The sequence below is a fragment of the Tamandua tetradactyla genome, chromosome 3 (assembly GCF_023851605.1).
Source record: "Tamandua tetradactyla isolate mTamTet1 chromosome 3, mTamTet1.pri, whole genome shotgun sequence".
Classification (NCBI taxonomy): domain Eukaryota; kingdom Metazoa; phylum Chordata; class Mammalia; order Pilosa; family Myrmecophagidae; genus Tamandua; species Tamandua tetradactyla.
The window spans coordinates 63821315-63825664 of record NC_135329.1 but is presented as its reverse complement, the minus strand read 5'-3'; the positions used below and the strand labels follow the sequence as shown (position 1 = coordinate 63825664).

The 4350-nt window shown below is 42.4% G+C and overlaps 1 pseudogene across 1 annotated transcript; it reads left to right on the top strand.

Annotated features, from left to right (window-relative positions):
- Positions 1 to 3577: 3577 nt before the first annotated feature.
- On the top strand, positions 3578 to 4089 carry LOC143676732 (immunoglobulin heavy variable 4-59 pseudogene; annotated as a pseudogene). The gene is made up of 2 exons (XR_013172245.1): positions 3578 to 3676; positions 3761 to 4089. The product of XR_013172245.1 is annotated as an immunoglobulin heavy variable 4-59 pseudogene (transcript).
- The last annotated feature ends 261 nt before the right edge of the window (positions 4090 to 4350 follow it).

Below are 4350 nucleotides of genomic sequence, written 5' to 3'. Positions count from 1 at the left end.
AAATGACCAAACCCCTTCAGAAAAAAAGTGTAGTTTTTCAAATGTTTAAATATAATATTACCATATAACCCTGAAATTCCACTGATTTTATATACCCTAAAATATTGAAAACTGAGATTCAAACATATTTGTTTACAAAGATTCATCACAGTGTTTTCCACAATAACCAATGGGTCAAAGCAATCCAGGTGTCCAGCTGATGAATGGATATGTAAATATGACATACATCCCAGAAGGATTATTATTCAGCTGTATAAAGGGATGGAGTTTGGGTGCGTGCTGCAACACAGATGACTCTTGGAACGTGTTGTTGAGTAACACAAGTCAAACACAAAAGTTAAATGTTTGCTATGATTTCACTTATACTAAGTGACTAGGAAAAGCAAATGCATAGACACAGGAAGCCAGTCAGAGGTTAAAGACTGTTTAACAAATGTAAACACTGCCAAACCTATGGCCACCACAATTTCTTAGCTTGTAATGTTTATGCTCTAAGAATATACCATTGTGCCATTAAAAAATAATAATTAGCCATAATCCATTATGGTGTTTATCAGGAGGGTTGTGTTCTCATCCTTTGGACTATGGTCATCAGGACCCTCACCCAGGACCTGCTCTCAGTAGGAAGCTGGTCAGTATGAGCGTCAGTTAGAGAATACACTCTGTAAGTGCAGCTTCTTTGGAAGAGGTATGAAGAGAAAGCATTACACTGTTTCTATGATTGAAATTCTCCCAGGCACTCAATATCAGATGACTTCTCACTGACTGCTCACAGAGAACTCCTGTGCAGAGACTGAGTGGCTACAAGAGAGATTCCAATAGAGGGGAGGAGCTGATGTGCCTTGTGAGGAGATGGACATTCACATGGGCTCCTCCTCCTGGCCCAGGAAACAATCACAGTCCCAGTCCCCACACCTCTGGTAAAGAAGCCACCTCCCTTGTGTCTGCATTCTCCCCATTCTGAGCTCAGTGTGAGGAAGATCAGGTGGCATAAACTACATGCTGAGCTGAGCTTTTCTTTCATCAATGTTTCATAGTAATATTATTGAAAAAGAGATGACACAGAGTGAATATATGTGCACATGTGTGTGTGTGTATGTTTATGCGTGTGTCTGTCCATCAAATTCTATCATCCGTTTTCAGGTGTCCTGTGTGAAGGGCAGCTAGTGGAGTTTGGCGACAACATGGGACAGCTCAGATATTTTCTGCAGCCCTGCTGCAGTGCCTTGGGGTTCACGCTCACTGACGTGTCCTGGGTCAGGCAGAACCAGGGAAGGAGATGGAGAGGGTCTATTGTAAGTGGTCATGGTGGTTGCATGTATTATGCAGGCTCTGTGAAGGGCAGGTTCCCCAGCTCCAGGGGCAATGCCAAGGGTCAGCTGAATCTGCAACTAACCACCATGACACCTGAGGTATTTGCAGATTACTACGTGAGAGACACAGTGAGGAGAAGGCAGTGCTAACCCAGACATAAACCTCCCCATGTGGTGGTGGCAGGGGGTGCTCATGACCCCTGAGCACAAGGATCAGCCTGAAGAGCAGGGAAGGGAGGGGGTCAAGGGCTGGTGTCTTGCAGGGACTGGGGTTTACTCTCAGGTGAGTGGTTTCCCCAGAGAGCATCTCTACATTGATGTTTTTGTTCCTACAATTGATACATAAATTAGAGAACGTTGTTACAATATGTGGAAGCACAGTCACAACAAAATCTGTCAGCTCTTCCTCATGAAAACATAACTGAGTCTGCCAATGTTTTCCCAGTTCAGAATTCTGAGTAGCTCAACGCAATCTGGTGAGTGTTTTACATTGAGATGAAAGGAAGATAATGGAGTAAGATTATACATTGGGACAATCTTTTGGATTTATACGAGAACCAAGTGATAGGCTATTCTAGGTTCCAGATTTTGGCGGACTTCAACTTAGACTCCTATTCAAACAAAAGTTTGTACTTCAAAGGTAGGCTTATCTGATTGTCTATTTGTCTGATCATCTATTTTCTTTCTCCTAATCATTTTTATCACATCTCCCATTGCCCTTCTGTTCCCTGACAATGGATGATGTGGATACTCTATTCTAAATTCCAAAGCTCAGCCCCCTTACCTGGAGATCAGGCTATTGCTCAGGCAGTGGCTTCTGCAGGCTCCCGGGAAATGCTGAGGGGACATTTTCACTCCCCAACTGAGTCAGACCCTAAATTCTGTCCTCTGAGGACTCATGTGTAAATGAAAATGGTCATTTGAATTCATGCTGATAATTAATGTGAATATTTTGTCATCAGTAAATAAAAGCTAAAATGCTACATGAAACAAACAATATGTACAGAAAGTCATCCACATGAATTAATGTGTCAAGTCCCAAATTTATAGTCAATACACCAAATAAGGATAAGGAGAAAGATGTACCCAAGAATGATGTATTTTACCCTTCAGTGTAGTGTGCTCACAATGACCAAAGTTGCTCTACATTTCAATTTCATTTTCTTGCTGGAACCTCCCATCACATCACCTGCATCCAGGGAAATTCTAGATGGCTCATGTATCAGATCCTAATTTTAGAACATGACTTATGATGATCTCCTTTGTACCAAATTCTTGCCAAATCATTGGTGATTTTCACATCTAAACCATGTCCTTTTCACCTCATGTTGCTGCATGAAAAACTAGGAACTAGGCAAGAGATTATCATCTTCTCATATGTTAATTCATATTAATGAATAAGAAATTTCCATTTTGCTTTAAATCTATATTTAAGAGATGATAAATTATGCAGACACATTTAGAGATGAGTGCATCAATCAGTCAATGTTCAGGTGAAGGAATCAAAAGTAAGTGGCTTTGATCAACCCCATGATGTGTGACATTTCAGAGCAGCACCAGGACAACTAGATTTTTGGCAGTGATGGTTGTGAGAGGTATGAGAACACACAGGTCTTTTCTGATGACTATGCTGGATTGGCAAAAAGCACTGACAACTTGCTAAATTTTCACATATAAAGTTAGAACTGAAGGGGAGGTGCAAGGATAATTCATGGTAGAATTCTTGCCTTCCATACTGGAAACCTGGGTTTGATTCCCAGAGCCTGTCCATGCAAAAATAAAATGTTACAACTGAAGAATAATATCAGCAAACTGGAGAGAGTGGCATCAAGCACCCTTCCCTACACTGATAACCAATACTCACAGGTAATATAATCACCTTTTATATTATGTACTCCATATGTGTGTAAACACATGTACAAATATGTTCATGTATGCATGTTTCTGTACATATAAGTATATATCATTGGGATCAGGGACACTGTGAACATATTCCTGATATCATTATTGACCCTTGACCCCTTTTATCTCCTCATTCACCACTATTCATGCCTGAAAGTAAAGAGACAAGGGAGTAGTGAGGGGAGCCCAGGTCGAGGACTGTGTGCCCCCAGGCCTCAGCCTGCATCCTCCTCCCAGGTGCCCTAATAAATGGACCTCCCCTCAGCTGCTTTCATTTTACATACAGAGCCACCTCCCAAATGTAAATCACCACTTCACAAACAAGATGAAAACAAAGGCCACATTTCCTTAAATTCAGGTTCCTCTTCAGTTTGAATAATATTCCCAGGGCATCATGGACATCATTAGCAGAACCATGAGACCCTCATGGTTCTTCTTCTTTCTGGTGGCAGCTACCAGATGTGAGTGTCTCAGGGACTCAGATATGAAGGTAATGGGGTGATGGAAATGAGAACATCACTCACTGTTGTTCTCCTTGTTCCCAGGTGTCCTGTCTGAGGTGCAGTTGCGGGAGTTGGGACCTGGATTGGTGAAGCCATCGCAGACCCTGTCCCTCACCTGCGCTGTTTCTGGAGGCTCTTTAACTGACTATTATGTGCACTGGATCCGCCAGGCTCCAGGAAAAGGGCTGGAGTGGGTTGGTGTTATTGAGTATGATGATGATATATACAAGAACCCAGCTCTTCAGTCCCGACTCAGCATCTCCAGGGACACCTCCAAGAATGAAGTTTATTTGAAGCTGAACAGCCTGAGTACCGAGGACACGGGCACTTATTACTGTGCGAGGCACACAGTGAGGGGAAATCAGTGTTAGCCCAGACACAAACTTCCCCCTACAGGAAAGAGGAGGTGGGCTGCAGGAGGTGCTCATGACCAGCAGAAGGCGTGCAGGGACCATCATGGCTTTGCCTGGGTTTCCCTCTCCTTGCTTCGCAATAAGCAACTCCTAGAACAGCAATTGCGTCTTTTATTTGGAGTGCTGTGACTTATACAACATTCTAACTCAGAAAAGTATTTTTATGTTACCAAATGCGTGTTTTAGTACACGCATACATAAATATCTAATAAAATTTTA